At 41.7% G+C, this 20,740-nt stretch overlaps 1 protein-coding gene across 6 annotated transcripts in view; it reads right to left on the reverse strand.

Annotated features, from left to right (window-relative positions):
• MITF (melanocyte inducing transcription factor) overlaps positions 1-20,740 on the reverse strand; it is a 102,607-nt gene that overhangs the window by 68,786 nt on the left and 13,081 nt on the right. Inside the window, exon 1 of one of the 6 annotated variants that reach the window (XM_071550265.1) lies at positions 2,581-2,599. The exons of the other annotated variants lie outside the window; for them this stretch is intronic. The gene's annotated coding sequence lies outside the window, so the exon portion shown is untranslated. Of the gene's footprint in view, positions 1-2,580; positions 2,600-20,740 lie in introns of those variants that run through there. 6 annotated transcript variants of the gene reach the window in all.

Raw genomic sequence — 20,740 nt, forward strand, 5'->3', positions numbered from 1 at the left:
TCAACTCACACTGGATGGGGTGGTTAATAGTGGCTGTCCTTGCCGGGGTCAACGCTGAGATCAACATGGCTCAACACTTTCATTAGTGATCCCTGGGAGATAAGCAAAACTTGACTAGACAAGGCTGCTTAGAGCCTTGGCTAACTTCAAGCTTGGACCCTGAACCAAGGGGTTGGACCAGATGACCTTCAGGAGTCCCTTCCAACCCAGGTTATTTCTGGTCCAAAACCACTGAGATTTAGTATCTTTGTCTCTTAAGTTACTTGTCATATACTTTAAAATATTCTATTTATTCATGCACATTAGAAAGGTGATGTGGCCCAGGCACAGCATCACTCATTGGAAAGTTCATAAGAACATTTATAGTTGCAACAAGACTCTTAACTACTCTTCAGTTACTCTGTTCATGTACTGCTACAAAGGCCCTACACAAGTCATTTAGGCACAGGGCCCTTGTTGTTAAATTCTTTATTAATCCTTCTAAGTTTGTCTGTTGACCTACTGTAATTTTAAGAGATTCAGAGGTTGAATGTTGACACCAGCCAAACTCTTTTAATAGAACTAACTAGAGATAACATGTAAGCTTTTAATAATGTTGACAACTACTAAAATTCAGTTAGCTGAGCCAACAAGAAACAACTGAACCCTTACATTTGCCTCCCCCCATCAAGCATAGAAATCCATGTGGAGACAGCAAATTTCTTAACTGCTTTCTTAAAACACTAACAGATCAAATCTGCCTATAAAGAAACAGTGAGCAGATGAACTCCTTTCTTTCCCCCAAAACAGCAGCGAGTTGAGCAATATTTTTCCTGCTCAAACCCAACAAATGCATACACACACAGGGTGGTTGGCATACTGCTATTCTACAACAGTTCAAGAGTCCAAGATCACTTTTAATTACCTTTAAACAGATTTAGGAAAATATTATAGCATGGAGGAGCACCTTCTTTACTGAACATTAATTTCAGTGACAAATCCACAACACTGAGTTAACAGCTATTCAGCACTGAAAAGAGAAGTACTTGACCAATATATATGCATTGGAAAAAATTAAGCAGAATCAGTCAGAATCTCTCCCTAATAGTTTTCTGTAAGTGACAGAAATCTTCTAGCAGTCATATTTCATAACCAGCCATCATTTCTCTTAAGGTATGCCTCAAGGAAACTTGATGTACATCCAAACTTCTGCAAGCTTGCTCCTTTCTGCTGGATGCATCTTTCATTTTCCCTAAGAGTGCAAATCATGTTCTGGAAAGGCTACAGCATGCCAGGGATTCCTAAAATAGAAAGGCTGTAGCTGGTGATACTGCAAATATAAATACAGCTATTGGTATAGTGGTAGGAATAATAGCAGTGACATGGACCCAGAGTAGCCCAGTGGCCAGAATCCATTGGCAGGCTGCCGATGGCTTCCCAAAACACAAGCAGAAGAAATGGAATGGCCTTTTAAAAGTCTGAATGAGCATAATGCACATGAAATGAGCAGTCGCAAATTCACAGCACAATCTAACCCTTGGGCTTCAATGATACTAAATTCAGGAGTTTCGGTGCAGGAAAAGAGGTAAGAGAGTTCCAAAAATGCTTTAGTAAGGTGACAGTGAGCTGATTACAAGTCTGTGTAATTTTGACCTTGCTGGACAAAAAAAAAAAGAGCATTTGCAGTTGGCAGTCAGGGCATTGTATCCAACTGCCACTTTGGTTACGAGCAGGGAGAAGTACAACCCTGGCTTTCTGTAATACCAGGCTTTAGAGAAGGATACAAACACCAAAACAAGAGCATCAAAGAAAAAAATGGACAGAGAAAGACTTAGCCACCAATTTAGCAAACCCTGTGAACCTTGAGGTCTGCTTAAAAATATTAGATATCAAAGTTATCAAAGCGCACCACCAGTCAGAACTGTGGCCAAGTCTAACATAATAATGTCATGTTTATTTTTGCCCCCGACTCCAGACTGGGTGCTCCAGCTATATTTGTGCTTCTTGTAGCATTTTAAAGAAAACACACACTGACTGTGCAGAGCAGTAGAGGGTATATTAGATAATCTATTTCAGAGAGCAGCCTTGCTGCATCATCAAGTTAATAAACAATTTCAGTCAGCAGAAAAACCAAAGCATATACTGAGAAACACTTCTCCAAGCATTTTTAAATAACTGTTTCTATTGGACTAAGAAAAAACAATATTCAATAGATTCTAGAATTATTTAGTGAGCCTTGTTTGGTAAACTAAACTAAAACAAAAATGTTTCAAAAACTTCATCTAATAGGTGACTAAGCCTGTAGACATGCCATGACCAGGCAGAGCCACTTGAGCACACAGTCCATCTGGCTGTGTCATTCAAGCCATTGGGCACATAAATCTTGACACAGCAAGTCTTCCCAAAACATCTGAAGAAAACACTCATGATCTTTCCACTTACTGCTTAGCACAGAGCATTGGTGGGGAGAGAGGAGACCCCAGAATCCCAGCACTTGCCTCTGATTTCACTTGCATTGTCACTGACTAGAGCACAAGTATTAATTTCTATGTAAGAACCAGACAAGACAGCAAGGCTCAGGACAGGGATAAGAAACAGTACCTAAATGTTGGAAAGTAAAGAATGAATGACTGCAGTTTAGCTGCTTGATCTCTGCTTCAGGTGCACTGTCACACAAAATATGTAGTTTCCAGCATCCTTCTTACAACCAACACACACTCTAAAAGAGAAGAACATTCACCATGTTACTTCCATAGGTTCAAATCTTAGGCAGAAGCAAAAGCTGAACTTCTGGCAGAAGACACAAAAGGTTACTACCAAAGGATGGCTATCGCCATGACAAAAAACTCCTTGTAGCAGCAATCTAGCTTTAGGGACAGTTGTAGTATGGTTCTTAGGCTCACACATTTTTGACCTGTCTCTGAAAATCCAGCAGAAGTCCTCACTTCTCTCATCACCTCCCTAAGTCAGGCTATGAGTTTCAAGACAGAAAGTTGCCTGCGCTTCTCTTATCCTTTCTTGTTCTTCTTTCAGCTTGGTCTTTCTTACCCCTCAGCCCACACTTAGGACAACAGATTGCAGACAACTTGAGCTGGACTCGGGCATCCACACAGAAAAGTCGCTGTTTAAAGATCTTGGGCCAGAACTCAGAGACTCAAAGTAGATGGTCCAGACCACCCTTGGCCAATCTTGACACTATTTAGTACAACTCCTTTGCCTTCCCTAAATATAAAAGAAACCAGGACAGATGACTGCAGGATGCATCCACAAAGTACTTGTTAAGAGGAGAGAGGAGCTGATGAACAAACCCATTTGTCTGAAACATCAAAAGTTATAAGAATATAATAATAAAAACTGATGTTCTTGCAGCCATGATGATCACAGGGCATGAACAATTCAAAAGTTTACAAGGAGACTACTGTATTAGATAAACAGAAACACTTGAAGGGAAAAGCACAGGCTTATAGTTGACAAATTCTTCATTAGGCTTCCAGGTGTTCACACTGCTCAGAACAACGCCAAGGTCCAAAAATACACCTTTTCTGTTTTGCTATTTCTCGCACAACCCTTCAAAAGCAAATCTCACAGAAGCAAACAGTTCTGAGCAAACAGGCAAAAATAAATCACAGTGAGATGCCAGTTACAAAGCACACATTATGGCTTGTTTGGGTCATGGACATAAGGATTAGTGGATAGCAAACAGAGGATAAAAGAAAACAGTGGCAGATAGGTCGGAACCACTCCTCAGCCCATCCTGAACACAAAGCAAACTCATGTCTTGCCACAAGTGCACTCTCTGCCATCCTAGCCTGGTCTAAGAAACAGTCAGTTAGCAAAGTTCTTACAGTTTTCACTTGTTAATAAGAAATTTTTGATACAGAAAGCAGCCTCTTCTTGTCCTGAAAGATGAATTTGTAACTTCTCACTTTGTTTCTTTATTACTTACTTTTCTACCCTTTGCACTCCAAATTAAGTAATGTCACAAAATAAGAGTTTTGGGGATCATTCTTTGGTTTGTGCTGTACAAAACACTATGAAAAAGAGAGGTATAGTTGGGATATCTTTATACTGTGAAAACACAAAGAATCAAGATCTGCTATTAGGCACAAAGCTACAGAAATTTCATTTCTTCAATAGTACAAGGAGAGAATAAAGTGAAAAGCTTCATATCAAAAGGAAGGATGTAGTACAAGAGGCTTTCTCCTTCAGGAGAAAAGGGCACAGGACAATGCAAGAAAAAAAGACGAAGAGAAGCTGTCAGGAGCAAGGAATGCCCTAAGGGATGCGGCACAGGTGGAGCCTTAAGCACCCACAGCATGAAAAAGGCAGGAGGCAGGCAGGTATCAGGGCAGGTGAAGTAAGTGACAAGGAAAGACAAGGCCAGAAAAGTGTGGAGAGTGCAACTGAAGATCATTGTAGTAAAGATGGAAGAATACTTGTCAGAGTGTATGTAGACTGATAGAACAGAAGATTCATGTTTATAGGTCCAGAAAGAACAGCATTAGTTCCTAAAAAAAGGGAAGAAATGTAGAACAAAGAGTATCAAAAAATTAAGAGAATAAGAACTAGAAACTCCAACAGCTTTTTGTTCTGTTTAAGGAAAGGTCAAGTGTTATGTTAAAAAAATGAAATGACAGCTTCAAGAAGTTGGCTGGTCAGAGTTCACTCTCTGTGCATAGGACCATGCAGGAGACCCCTTCCCAGACCCAGACATGAGCAGACAGCAGAGAAACTTCCTATCCAGTAATCTGCAGGATGAGAAGTAGCCTGCTGTACATGTTGTTGTTGTGTGCCACATCTCTACAACTCTATAGCTCCAGCACTGACTACTGAGTTATTCCTACCTGTCAAAGAATGTCACAGCCAGTAGCTTAAGGCCATGATTATCAGTAATTGCAACTAAGCCAGCTCTGGCTGTACTAAGGTAAAGGTTCTTCTTGTTCTGAAACATTTTGTAATAAACTTTATTTTTAGAAGCACACAGGAGAGTTTTACTTGTTGGCACTAACATCAAGAGAAATAACTATAAGACTTGGTGAGGATGAGGATGCTGTTTCTGAGTGCTGCTCATCTACATCACCTGAGAGTAAAGCTGCTCCCTTCCCTGTTTTATATTTTCCCATTTGCAAAACAGGAATGATGATAAAGGCCTCTTCTATGAGGCATTTTTGAATTAGAAAACACAGCCACTGTTGTGCAGGCACAAACAATGGTCCCTGTTCTAAAGGAAATGGAGAGGGGCCAAACACTTGGATGTAAAACCCAAGCAGAGCTGCACCAAGGGGTGCAGTCTGTCAGAAGGTACATGGCAGGCTCAGAGATGTCCAGCAGCACTGGCATTAAGGGGGGAAGGACACACCCCTCCCTGAATTCTCTCCCCCTTCCTCCCAACACCACCCAGCACAACATTCCACATATGTAACATTCTACTGCACAAGCAGCTAAGCACTGGTTGAGCTTAAGCTCCAAACAACAAAGAAAAATAATTATGAAAAACACTGGGATGATGAAAAATTTGCTTCCATATTCACATCATGTTATATTTTCCTTTGCAGTTCTCTTGTTATGCCTCTGCCCAGATGTAAACCGAAACTAGTTAAGTAACAGTACAGTTCACCCTTGATGATGCAGAGTTTCTAATGAGGGACTTCCCAAGAAAATAATACTCAGACTTTGAGTAATAATTATTCATACAAGTTATAAATAAACACAGCTCCTAATACTTTTAATTAGACAGTTTCCACCAACAAGTTATGTTCCCTTTAAATATTTACATTGCAAAAAGAAACCATACAGCATTTCTCCAGTGAGAGAGAAGGTGAAGAGTGGCCTAAGTCAAAATGGATTTACTGAAGACCTCTCTTATTATAGCTTTTTCTTTTAGACTAGGTAAAAAGCTGATGAGGACCAAAAGCCTGAGTTTATTATACACATTTGAAGAAAAACTTAATTGTTTAAGTGTGTAAAGGTTTTGCCCATATGCATTAAAAATTACAATAACATTTGAAAGCATTAAAGCAGCTGCTGAATTACTTGTTTCTGCACTTCTGATTGACAGCACACCATACCCAGAGGCTTCTATTTTACTACAATCCTTTGAGCATATTGGGTGTTTTATCCTCTGTGAATGGGATTTTTCTGACCCACCACCTGCAACCAGCTTATTTATCCAAGTCACAAAACTTAAAGCTTTGCATACATTCTCCACACACACACAATATATCAGCATATCAGGGGTTTTATGCACCTTCCATCATATATAGACTTAGTCTCTATCTGCCACATAGAAGCTACTTAATTATTTGTTAGCACTGCCAGAGCACACAGGAGCAGTCAACATCAATCAGCATCTTGTCCAAACAGCACTACACAAATAGCAAACATGACCACTCATGTCCTTAAAAACTGTAATTATAGAAGACAGGCAATGTAAGAAATATGGGGGGGAGACAGAAGTGAGCCAGGAGACAGCAGCAGTCCTTACAATAGATGCCAACCAAAGGGGTTTGTTTGTATTGTTTAATAATAATTTAAAAACCCCAACCACTTCCCACTATGGATCTCTTCTTCCCTTTGAAAGAAGAAATACTCAAGAAGGAGGAATACTTTTTCCATACAAAGTAGTCAACTCACTTTGATGCAACAAGGCCAACAGACAGTTTGAAACAGTGTTGTAGCTGTGAGTCCTTCCTCCCCAGGTGCTGCTCTGCTGATCCTTCTCCTTCATTTTCTTTGAATGAAGTTGATTTTATGCAATGTTGCCACAGAAGTGTTGCAGCAGAAAGCATCAAGATAATTTTTACCTGCCAGTTTGGCCCCTGCACTGGCAAGCTGGAGATCTCAAGGGAAAGAATGGAAGACACATGGGGAAAAAATGAGCTAGAAAGTCTGTTTCTATTAAGAGCACCTTGTCAAACAACAACCCAAAGAAACGGAAGAGATGGGGCAGAAAAGAACTATGAGAAAAGAAAGGTACGTAAGCAGATTTGGCAAGGCACCTGCTGTAAAAGCTTTGTGAGATGACTCACCCAGAGCTCTGCTCCCCTCTCCAGCTTAGCCCAACACTGGATCAGAGGGATGTGCTACACATCAGGAAAAAAAGGGTGGAGTTGACAGAACATTTCCTGGGCAATCACAGGAGCAATAAGCAGCCTGTTTGTCCACCCGCTGCAATTACAGGAACATCAACACTGCTCAAACACACTCAGCACACAAGAGCGCTCTGAAAGCTGCTCCATCAGCCTCACACTGCTGGGGTGCAGAGGCTACACCTCTGGAGTAGATGACATCCACTGGGAACAGTGTAGAGGCTCCTGCATGCCACCAAGAGCCCCAAAATATGACACCAGCTCCCTGCCATCTCTCTACTTAAAGCACAGTTCCTTAATAAAACCATTTTTAAAGGCTCACACAGCTACCAATCATGAACAGTGTTCTGTTGGACACGGTGCATGAGCACACAACAAAAGCTCTGGGAAGGTGAAGCAGATGTGCTGTAACACAAGACAAATCTGGAATAGTGACTTCAAAGTGAGAGGGTGAAGAACATGTATGAAATTTTGGCATCCAGTTCACTTTATCAACAGACAAAAACCCCTCCATGATGAAAGAGCAAGTGTGGGAAGAAAGGGATGGAGAACCTCGTGGCACTGCTGGTTCTGGGGGACAGAAGGTAGACATGGAAGGATAAGGAAAAGTTCTCATAGCTAACGATATATTTGACATACTTAATTTCAAGCCAGAAAGAACGGGCAAGAGACAGAGTCTAAAGGCTTTGAGTTCTTCTTTGTGCTGCATAAAAGACCAAAGGATCCTGCAAAGATCCACTTATTCCATCTGAAGGGCCAAAGGCACGCACACAACAAAGAGAGAGACAGAAGGCAGAGCATGGAGATGAAGCAGAAACTCACCTTGACATCGGCTCCCAGCCAGCTGCTGACGCCTGCCCTAGAAACCCTCCAGAAAAGGCTCCCTCCAGGTCGGACTGTCTCACACTTCCCTGCTGTCTTGTTCCCCTCGGAACAAGGCTCCCAATACCCCATCACCTTCCCTCACGCACCCAGCCAATACCTTCATATCCTGTGCTATTCATCTTTCTCATCTTCTTTTCATCCTCATAGCAGAGCTATTACCTACAACACTCCTAATCACAGTTAATTGGTGTCTGCTATATGGATGAGATCCATAATCTTCAAAGCATCTCCCAAACAAACTAGAGCAGAAGAGATTTCCCGCTCTGCTCAAGGCATTTGGCAAGAGCACAGCAGCAGACATTACACCAAGTGGCCTTTTTGTTTCCACTCCCTGAGTCACAACCCTGTGCATCAAAGATTGATTTCACACCTATCTGGGATGAATGAGCTTTCCTAAACGCTTATGACATGCTTAAGAAAAAAAAAAAGAAACAAGGGGAAGGTATGACTCACCAAGTATTTGCTAATCTATAGCTGATCTTCAGAAGTTATTACATTTGTATCATGTTTCAGAAATAAACATGCAGATTTCAACATTTATCTCAGACCTACAGCACAGCACTCTATGGTTATGGGTTATTACAGCTGCTGGATGGACAAACCACACACAGTAGCCTTCTTCATGAGACATTAAAGTACCAAGTTACACAGATCACTCAGAAATAAAAGGCTTTCTTAAAATAACATAAGCATCGATTCATGAACTCTGAAATAATCCCTGTCTCTTCTACCAGGTATAAACGGCAGCAGAGACTCAGTAGAGTAAAGCTCATTTTGTCTTTTTAACCACCAAAATTCTTCTCAGGTTTCCAGAAGGACCATGTTGTCTCTTCCCATCCTCAAAGGTATTTGGCACAAGAAGAGGCAACGCCTGTGCCATAGCTGAACAGATAAACTGTCTCCCTTGGCTGGCTGAATCACTGCTTTAAATTAAGCACAAGAATATGGAAAATCCCAAGCTTTCCTCTGCCTCCCCATATTCCCCTGTCTCAACGAGGAAGTCCTACAGAACTTCAGGGATCAGTTTTGCTCCCAGGTACAGACAAGCAAGGTACAGCAGCCTCCAGCTTCCAAGGCCCAGCTGTTTTCTCATCCCAAGAGCAGATCCTAAAGTTACTTTAGGAGTTTACGAGGCGAATCCAGGCAGAATCCATCAGTATGCTGGTGATCCTTATGCAGGGAAAGGGGCTGTAACACTTAGAGCCAGACCTGAACAGTAGCTCCATGTTTAGGGAATCCTGTAAATACCCCAGCACAGATACTTGGCATCACAAATGTTGAAGGCTGTAAAAGCTGAGCAAAAAGAAATGCCACCTATGAAAAAAAGTTTTAAACTTCTGAAAAATCCAGATATCAGTGAAACCACTGGGCTGGGGAAGGGACAACACCCAGGGAGGTGGGACCTACCACAGCTGGTGATGCCAACAAACTGAACACCGAGAGGAGAACTGACACTCAAATACCTTAAAAACCTAAATACCTTCAGTATGTTGTTTCTATTGTATTTCTTTTATGTTCACCTTCAATGGCTACTAACGTACCAAGCCCAGGTCTTTGTTTTTTTTAAATGAAGCAGATCTCCTGACATCACTGGCAACAGAAGCACTGCCTGAACAGAGGAACCAACAATTACTCTTAACAGTGTATGGTAATGAATGAGACAATCCCCATTAACTCAGGTTAACAACCACGGTTTCACAGCCTATAAAAGTTCTGCTGCTTGGCAAAAGAGGAACAGGCAATCTTCAATTAACTCTTTCTTTCTTGTTTAAATATAGTTTCCTGTGCTTACTGGAGATCAAATCCTGTTTGCTTTACTCATGAGAGCACTTCATTTTAGTGGGAAAACTCTGAGAATTCAGCTTTCATTCAAACAAAATCTGAATTTGACTTCCGCTGTTCTTATGGCCTTAATGTCATAGGAGGGAGTCTGCAGCTTGTGTCGAGGCATTATATAATCTTCCCTACCAGGAAAATCCTCACTGTGTAACTACTGGAAAAGAGCTGGGTGACTGACAAACATGAATCCAACTGAAAATAAGATTGATCTGTTATTCCCACTCTTGCCAGCAAGTGTTGCTGTTGACCAAGGGAAAGCAAGGATGGAAAAAAAAAGAAAAAACAAACCACAAGAACAAAAAAAGGTATTGCTAAATTTCCTTATTGTGTTTGTACCCAAATCTTTCCATGCAGAATTCTGATTCATCAGTTGAAACTCAGTGTGGCTTCAGAGGAACTTGCTTTCAATAGCTTCTGAAAGCAGAAAGCTTGCAGACTATTTTCTGAAAAAAAGAACATGCATATGATCTTCTGCAGTGTTGATAAGCACATAGCAAATGCCCAGGGAGAAAATTTGTGTGGGGAGATAACTGCAGAAACTATTCTTAGTAACAGAGTTCTGCATCTGTTAAACTAACTCTGTTGGCACCGAGCTGAAAATTTATATTCACGAACACGTGTTCCAAATGTTGTGAAAAAGATACTATTTTAAATTCTGGTTTATGTAACCTGAAACATCTCTGAGAGCCCAAGGAGGTATTTTCGTTGTGTACTGAGAAGGAGCAGAGCCTGGTGGACCCCAGCACTGTGGGGACTCACAAACAAGGGAGGAGGTGAGTGTGGTGTGAGGGCAGCAGAAGCCCACAAGTCAAAACCACAGAAAATGGCAGAGCAAAGCCCCACCACGCACAGAAACAGGTTACACAGTCACAGGCTTAAGTGTGACTGAAAACTCTGGCTTTAAAACTGGGGGCTTGCTGGTTAAATCACTGTCACTCAGCAAGGGGAACTGATCTGTAGCAAAACATTTAATCAAATGTTCAGTATACCATGACATCCCAGCAACACAGGACTCACAGGCAACAAACAAAGCCCTTAAGAGGCCTGCAGATGAAAATAACATGGTGCAAGCCTCGTGTGTGACAGGGAATGAGATGGGAAACTTCATCTGAACACAATGAAGCATTAGAGCTCCAGTTTAACAGACAATTTAACTGATCAAAGTTCAATACTTCTTTTAGCTGTCTTACTTCAATTTGAAACTAATGGGTTTTTTTTCCTTCTAGCCATTTTTTTTAAGTCTTCCCATAGCATTTTATTTTTGGACACTATGAGAAGCTGGGCAGAAGCTTTCTCCCCTCCCAGTACATCAAGAGTGCCTCCTAAGTTAGACCAAGAAGAATCCATGGCAAAGTACTCTTTTTCTGTAACTCTTTTGTGGTTACGCCTCTGTGTACCAAACAGAACTGGACCCTTGGATGCACCTATAAATAATTGCTGTCAAATGGAATAAGATCATTCACCTCTAATACTGTGGCTGATATCTCATCAAAAGGCTGAGAGCAGTCTCTGGGTTTGACATTACCTGAGACCATTGCAACACCTTCCTGCAGTTATGTGACCCCATGAAAAATTCATTATCCCACACAGGAATAACTGGGACCTTTATTTGTAGAGCAGCTGCAGAAAGGTCACAGTCTGAAAGGATTTTGGAGAAAGAAATTAAAAAAGAAAAAAAACCAAGTCTGAAAGTTGCAGAGACTCCAGTAAAACTGTTTTTTTACTCAGTTCAAGAGCCAAAAGCAGTATTAGACTGTAGCACTCACACCAGACTTATTCACAACCCCTTCCTCCTGGCTTCCAGCAACCATATTCTGGTACCCAGTTTGAAAGACAGCCTCCCTCTTTATCCACCTTCTACTGAAATGCTTTTTCTAAGAGCTGATGGTACAGACTGGGCCCTACAGTAGTCACAGCAAATGTATGTTTTTCCTGCTAAGCTATCCTCATGGCAACAGCCAGAAATACCCTTCAGTAACCCATACATGTCAACAAGCTCCGTTCCAGCCCCGGCTGTTTGGTATAGCAGTTATTTCACAAGTCTCTGGTGGGACTGTAAATTCTGGCAGTGTCAAATACATTTCCTTTTATTACAAAACCCATTTTGAAGCCATCAGAAAGATTTCTCATTTGTAAACTAGCACTTCTATATTTAGAATATTACTTGGATTACAGATTTATTTTTTCTTCCTGACACTGCAGAAATAGAGAAAAATAAAAGGCAGGAACACTAGCAGAGGCGAGCAGGCAAATTTTCAAATACTGGAAAAAGGTTTAAGTTCTTGGAGAAGGGGACTATTCCTCTGGATTTGAAGGAATGGCCCAATTCACAACTTCCAGATGAAACACTGTCCCTGACTTCACCTCTCTGTAAAATGGAAACTCTTCCTCTGGCCAGGCTAACCTGCAAGGTGACTCGTGGTCTGCTTCAGAAAGCAGAGGGTCAAGGTGTTACAGCTTAACAAGAGTGAAAAACCATCAAGTACTCAGTCAGGAGAGAACCACTCTTCCATAACTCTGTATTTCTTCTCTGCTGAAAGTACAAATACAACCTCCTGACTCCTAGGCCAAACCAAGGGAAGCAGATTCCCCTCACAGGACATCTGCTCCCCAAAGACAGGAACCTTTTAGAAGTACTGGACCAAGTTGTTTTAAGCTTTAACATGTATAGTGAAGTACATCATGACATTGCCTTTGCAAGTCAAATAAAATATGACAAATAGTTGATAGAAGTACAGATTTCAGTTTTGCAATTGAACAAATACATTAGGAGAATAAGGAAGTCTCCTGTACGTGCAAAGATGAACACAGCTTGGCATGACAGACCTCTAAATACTAAATCAAACTAAAAACCATGACTGACAGGATAATGACTAATACCCCATGTAAAGCAAAGCTCTTTTTTATGGACTCAGGAGATTTTGATGTCGTAGACTGAATTCTCCCAACTTATATGGGCTTTTTTTTTTCCGTCAGTTCTGGATTAACTGGCTCAATTATCCTCTCAGAGTAAACCATATCCAAGCTTTTTCATTCCTTGACTAAAACATGCTCTGCAGCTAAAACTAATACCAAGGCCTACCCAAACAGCTTAGTGCAAACAAACTGAGAGAGAGCTGCATACATTAGTTCCCAGATCTCTGGATATACTTTTTTTGGGGGGAGGGCACTGTTCCAATAGTTTCTTAAAATTACAGCAGCAGAACAGAGTGTGAAGCTGGGTGGCAGGGAGCTGCCAACACATCAAGCATTTGCAATGATTCATTAGTCCAGACATGGACGAGTTGTTCCTGGATTTGAAATGACAAGAGGAAGAAGGAACTAGACATCCAACCTGCCAGAGCTTGGCTGACTGGTACCCAAAATCCAGGTGCTGGGAGAATTCATGGAATAAGTGCACCCAGCTCAGCACCATGTCTCAAGTCCAGCTACTCACTAAGCTCTGTTGCCCTTGTAACCCTCCAGTATCCAGTTATTTACTAAGGGACAGAGCAACCCCAGTCCAGTTCCCTGCAGTGTCTGATTTGTTCATGAAACTGTCCAATCTTTTTAAGTCTAGTAGCACCACCTACTTCCACAGCCTCCTGAGCAACGACATTTTTGTGTTAATATCTGCTTATGCTTATTTTCTTCCTCTACAAACCCATATAATTCTATTTCATGTGTTTATTTTAATCCAGGTAGGTATCTTGTTAAATTATGGAAAACTGGTTTGCACCTTGAAGTCATATACATTACTGGTAAAAGAGAGAATAAACCAAGAGAACAGCTATTGGCAAGGGATCACTTTGATGGTTCAGCATTTGTATTCAATCATCATCTAACTTCCCTGCTTATGTATTTTTTTTGAATGAAAACATCACCTATTTATTGAACCCTAATCTTTGTCTGTTTTTCCTATTCAACCTTCTTCCAGGCTTCCACTTTCCCTTTCCCCAGAGAAAGGGTCTTTGAGAAGGTTTTATCAAATATAATGTATAATTTAGCCAGCTGTAGCTACTTCCAGATGGCCTCCAGCACAATGAATTTATGCACTCCCCATGAATTTTCCAATGGAGAAGAAATAAATGGAAGCAAGACAGGATTTCTAAAGCAAGAACCTTGCAAGTACCTCAGGAATATTTAATTTCTTCTAATAAAATCACACTGAATTGGATCCAATTCACAGAGATACACTCCCAATGACTTCACCCTTGTCTCTAACCCAAACAGCTTTTTCATGGAAAGAGGGCCACAGCATATGCAGGTAATTCAGACTGTTGGCACACCTTACTGGAATCTCTTGCCTGAAAATCCAGCCATTAACATATGGAGGAACTGGAGCAAGTGCTTTTATTTTTATAATACACCATCTTTTCTGAGTTATCATTTTCCCTGCATTAAAGGTATTTGGCAAAACATAGAGAAAATCATGAATTAGGATCAAGAATCAGAGCACAGAGCTCAGCCTTCCCATCACTGTTATGGCACTGTTCTCTCTATAGAATTCTGGTTCAACTTGTGTGCTGCACAGTACAAATATTGCTGCAAAGGGAGCTCCTGGACAGCACTATCAGGCAGCTCTTATAGGAGACAGATCTCCAGGTTCCTGTCTAACACCAGAAGCACCAGTAAAGCCAATTCATTACAACAGGTCTTGTCACTTCACCACAAACGTTGCTTCCTTTGCAAGTCACATCTTAAGTGAGACCCTGCACCTGTCCAAGGCCTTTCTACCATGAATCTCTGGGCCATACTGAACCACCATGACCACCCAAGGGGACAGAGCTGGGATCCAGAACCACTGTTTCCTGATGCTCAAGAAGAAAACCTGCAAGCTGGTCACCAACAATGCCACATATCTCCAACGATGCTCAGCATTTCATCCCACTTATGAAGAAAGATCTTCAGAGGTTCCTCCAAGTGTACCTGCCCTGCCATCCTCCAACAAGTGTGCCAAGAGCTCTTTCCTGGGCAGGACACCAACCAGGGTTTTGCCAACAATAAGGCAGTGGGTGCACTAGGACTCCATCCCATCACACTGACAGCTCTGCCTCATTGTTTCCCCCTTTAGCCATCTGCTTCTCATGCCTTATTTTCAGATTGCAGATCTGCTGTGAAGCAGCCCACCACCTTCCTTCATGCTCACACAGCACCTACCAGCAGCACACGATGCTCGGTCCCAGCAGGGATACTAAGTGTTACAGTAGAATAAATCACAACACAGAACAAAAGCTGTTTACAGAAGACATTGTTGTTGGAGCTTCCCGGATATACTGCTGACAAAATAATGTCACATTTCATCATAATTTCCCTGATGTGTGCCAACTACAGAGGAGCCCTCTTCAACCAGGACAGCTCCAAAGCACCCTGTATCAGTCGTCAGTCTATATTCAAAGCTGCTGAGAAATAAGGTTTATATTCTGATTAATTGTTCAGGATGAAAATATGGGCTCTGACATAATGTAATAGCTATTTTGGCACAACTTTTGAGGAGCATGAGTAAGCAGCCTCTCCTAATTGATGTGCAGATTCTGGAGTGGGTAGTAACTGCATAATAGCTTCATGTTGTCTTCTGAAAGTTAACACAGATGTGAACCCTGTCAAACTAGTCCATAGTTACCAGCAGCAGCTACTCACTAGAAGAATTTAACCCTGTTTCATCCATTATCTATATTTTCTGTCTTCCACAGGAAAGGGACTAACACAGGAAGATTTGGACGTTACAGCTGCAGTCAATGCAAATGATTCCAGGCCTCAGTGGTGGCACCTGGACTCCAGCAGCTGATCAGAATCCCTTGGCTAAACTAGCTGCCATTCAGCAGCTGAGCAGCCAGAGCAGCCACGTGTGCTGTGAGACGACAGCCAAGGTGTACTAAGACAGCTTAGCTTAGTCTGTGGTCAGAGAAGTTTGCGTTAACCTGCATTACGTGGTTATTTGCTACAAACCAGGACTTTGCACACAGATAACTACTGCAGTAGAGCTGACAGCAGTAAATTATTAGTCAGAATTAACTAAACTGTGCTTGAGCTGTAAGATGATTAGCTCAGTGAGCCAGTGTATTTGGGTCATGGTTCCCATGGAGTAAACATAAAGCTCAAGAGAGTCCTGGCAGGTTAACAGATCACTGGCATATGCTTCTCATTCATTTAAGAAATTCAGTATGTCAAGAATCGGTCACAAAGTCATCAAACTGGACTCACTGGTAAAGGTATCACTGGCTGTAAGCATGGTACCTGTCATACTTTCTACTGGAATGCTGGTTTTAAGACAGCAAAATTCAACCGCATACAACCAACCAACCACAGGCCAGCAACCATACAATTCACACATCACTTTTACCGTGTTTTGTAAGGTCAGCAACAAGATTTCGAGTTCCATCTAACCCAACATAACTGCAAGCTGCTACAGCAGGAGGAGTCTTGCCCACAGTCTGGTTCTCAACCCTCCCCTGGGCTGGATATTGTAACTGTGTGGCCGTAGCACAACTCAGTTCTGTAACCAGAGAGAAAATTATTTATTTTGAGCATGTGTGGTCCTTTCCCATTGAATCAGCATGATAAGCCAACTCTCCTTACAGCCATTTAGCAGCCAGCTCCTTCACAGGACTGTGGCTCAAGGCACAGATGGGCATGGCCAGACCTTCCAGCAGCAGCCAGAGGAGATCGGGTGCAGCACAAAACCACACCCCGCGTAGTGCAGAGTCCTTCTGCCAGCATTTGCAAGCTGAACTTTTACCCCACACTACTGCCTTGGAAATAAAGTAGCCAAGTAAGTGATAAGAGGCGATTTTTTCCCTTAAATGTCGTCTTAATGATAAAGAAAACAAAGCGTCTGATTTCATATACGTAAGATACAGAGGAGGTGGTTGGAAAAAACACAGAGCCTTCTGCAACTTTGCCTCCAGACACCTTCTGAAGGAGACAATAACGGAATTGGGAGAAGTGCCCCTCTCCATGATAATGCACATTACAGGGCAAAACCATGATAGACATCATTGGTATGCAGATGTCTTTGTGTTCATGTTCTGAACTGGAGTTCTTACACAGTTTCTGATTCCCAGACCAAAAAAAAAAGGTGCATGATCAACATTTTGTGCATGCAATGTTTAATAGAAAAGGGGAAAGCTGCTCGTTATGCCTGTGGTCACCCAAAACTCCTGAGCAGCAGAAACTTGTGCAGTTTTCCAGGCTGAAGGCCTGTATCTTATATCCAAAGGCAAGTCAGCCTGTATGAACTGGTACGATGCCAGCAGTCCAGTCCTGAAAAGCACGGGACTTACCAGCTGGCATATACTCTGCACATACATGCAATAAACCTGACACTTTATGGGGAAAATTAAACATGTCTGCCCTTGCACAGCTCTGGTGCAACACACAGTTGTGCTCAGTGTTGAGAGCAGTTAAACAGTCCTCTTGCCAGAGGAGCTGGGGAATTTCTTTGTAACAGTAATGACTGTGGTAGGATGTAAAATACAAGCACAGCAGCATGAAGAACACTACCAAATACATCACAAAGACCAGGTCAGTTTTTCTGAAGCAACTCTGCTGCTTGAAGGTGTAATTCTCCCTCCATGTACCACCCACCACCCTTCTGTGCCTCCGTCCAGCAATAAACTCTGCAGAATACCCTGGAGTTTGGGTTCAGTCTTCAGTTACAGCAGAGAAGGGGATCTCAGCTACTAGTCCCTCTCACCCAGCTGAACTGGCCTCTCCCCATCTTTATACACTCTTCTCACAAACTCTGTGAATGCCTCACACCTTTTCATAGTTTTACTGTCACAGCCATCCCACGTCCAGATTTCAGGAAAAGCCGTACAATAAACCTAAGAGCAACAAAAAATCAGTGTGCAGCATCAGAAATCCCGACTCCATTACTAATTCCCAATTTAATTCAGACCATCCCTTAACGATGCAAATGCAGAGGCAAGGCGGTGCCTGCAAAACGCTTTTCATTAAGAACTCAGCATCTAGCCCAGCTCCCTGTAAACTGCATATAATCAAATTTCTGCACTACCCTGTTTCAGCTTCTCATTAACGCATATCTTTCATGTTTTAATTCACATGACATTAGATTTGCTGCACTAAATGAGCACCTTCTGAACTCCAGAATAAAATGGAGGTTAATTACTAAACCAGATTTTTAAGTGAGAGTAAAACTCTATTAATGCCTAAAGCAATGCTAAACTTGACAACTTAATTGAAGTGAAGCATTGCAGAATTAAACTGCCCCAACAGCTTTATTCAAGCAGCAGCTCACACAGTGAGACCTCCCAGGATCCCACGATTTACCCAGATGACAGGATTCCTCCTGTTCCAGAATCTTGCACTTGAAGTGAGATACTCAAGAGGCATTTTGTGATGGCCTTGTAAGCAAATGCCCAGAACTCCTCCCCCTACCTGCTTCTCATCTGCCTAGAACACATCAATAAGCCTTAGGATAAAGGAGGGAAGACAAACAAAAGCAATGGAGTAAAAAAAGCTCTCACTTCACATAGTACCTGTAGAGACAAAAACTACTATAAAGATGTGCCAACACTGAGCATTCACATGGTGTTAAGTTTGTCACCAAAGCACCTAACACCTAATTATGCCATAAACACCGAGTGCAGATATTGTTGCCCACAGTTTACCATCAAAAGTCACTGCCACAAGAAAAGGCTGAAAGGACTGCATAAATGCAGACATCATCCCTATCTACAAACTTGAAGTGAGAAGGACCATTGACTCTCCTGGGTCTCGAGTTTGTTTGGAGCGTCTAGATGGTATTAAGTAACCAAGTCTCTTCCCCAAAAAGTGCTACTTTAGGAAACCACTCCTAACTTTCTGCTTATTTCTCAACAGTTACTGGAAATGCAAAAGGAAGAAAGTCTGGAGCAGTAAACATGGTTTATTTTTCTACACTTGATGTTTTGCTATTGCCAGTCAACTTCAAATATTCAAACATGTCAGAGCTTGAAAATACAGAGAAGTGAATGTAGCCTCACAAAATACAGACTGGAGACTGTAGCAGCTGGTCATCTTAATGTCTGATAGCAGGTAAATCAAGTAAGACTGCTATGGCATGGCACAGCACTGGACTCTTACTTGCTATTGACAGTGTCATTGCAGATTTTTATTTAATTGCTACATTTTCTTTTACCCTGGAAGACACCTCTGAAGCAAACTTTTCCAGTAATTCCAGTAAACTTTTCATTATGCTAAAAACATATTCTGTAATATCTCCAGTTGCTGGCCTTTGAAGCTGCCAAAAGCAATCTGCACAAAACTGAAAAGCAGTGCTAGACAGTCTAGACAAGATCTGTCCCAACAGAAGATTAGATACTCAATTCCATGTGATATTTATTTAATATACCTTGGCTGAAGTGCATTGTATGCTGTCCTGATGAACAGAAACAGCTACATGTCAGAAAAAGGTACTCTAAGCACACTGAGGAACCGATTCTAGAAGTATCCCAGAGCATGGAATGGCCAAAGTTCATGTTTACTATTTCAGAAGTAATTTCAACTTCAGTGTATGAATTCATAGCAGACAAGTTAGTGCTGGTGCATCAAAGAATGGGAATATTTTAGTCAACAGCCTCGTGGAATTATTATGTATGTTAAAGAGCCCAGATAACATCACACGCAATGAGCATCTGACAAATGCTTTGCACAAACAACACTAAGGCACAGTTTTGCAGCACTGGACACAACCTCTGCACTGAAGTGCTTATTAAATGCAACGTTATGTTGTAGGGTGCTTTGAATCCATCCACAGCAGGGAATGACAGAGCTAAAAACTAGTCCCTGTCAAACAAGACTGAATCAAGATGAGTAAGAAAACCTAGTGGCCCTTGAGTCACAACTGAAAAGGACACAAATTTTGCCCGTGAGGTCTTTAACTACACCTGTAAAATCCAGTGCTTTTAGGGCAAATCCCAACAGTTTAGATAAGAAATGTAACCCCTTGTCTTACTTCAAAAAGCAAAGCTGAATGAGCGTTAATTTGTGCAGCCACCTGCATACTCCACGTTGTGATACGAAAGTCAGAAAACAGATTATTTATAACTCAAAAAAGCCTGGCCAAAACACAAACAAAACCCCCCACACTTTTCTTCTTACTCTGAGAGTCATCAATACTGGAACAGGTCACCCAGAGAAGTTATGAAGTCTCTGTCTTTGAAGATACTTAAAACCCAACATGACATGACTCTGAGCAGCACTCAATGATGAGCAATGGAGCTGGACAACACAGTCTCTAGAGGTGTCACCTCAATGACTCTGTGAGTCTGTAAAGCCACTGGGAAAATTTCAGACTGCTGGAAATAACCCTATTCTAAACCTTCAGATCCTGTCCATGTGACACTCAGTATCAGACTTCACAGCCTAGTGGTTGGCTTTGAGAAAACCCAGTTTGGGTCCAGAAAGCTGTGGTCATATCCATCTCCTTTTCCAGAGGAGCCACAAAAGCACTTGCTATCACAGCAGGCAAACACACACATGAGGGCTAAAGCATCTGTTCTTTGTGATATAAGAACATGCAAATCTAAATACTCATCTCAAACACTATCATCAGGACATCAGAAATAAATGAGTAGTTAAGTCTTTTGGGAGGAAAAACTCTCCAGCTGATAGTGCTCATTCTCTGCTAAACAAACTATACTGAAATTCAGTTAATTCTGCATCTTATGTTGAAAAGATTACACATTTATCTTTTTCTAGAGGGATTTTTTACTTTTCTAAGTAGTATTTCAATGAAAGTGGAACATATTAAAACCACAGTGTTGGGCTCAAAAGTACATCAGATTTAACAGGCTGCCATATGCTGAACACTCTTCTCTCAATCCAACAACATGGATTTCAGCTCTAACCATGAGCTGAAACTGAAGCACAAATAATCTCCAGCAGCACAGCTCACATGCTTAAGGCCTGCTGGATCAGGGTAGAGCACTTCTGTGCTTGTTACAGCCTAAGGGCTGCAACAAGTT

This window comes from Pithys albifrons, chromosome 3 (assembly GCF_047495875.1).
Source record: "Pithys albifrons albifrons isolate INPA30051 chromosome 3, PitAlb_v1, whole genome shotgun sequence".
In the NCBI taxonomy this organism is placed as follows: domain Eukaryota; kingdom Metazoa; phylum Chordata; class Aves; order Passeriformes; family Thamnophilidae; genus Pithys; species Pithys albifrons.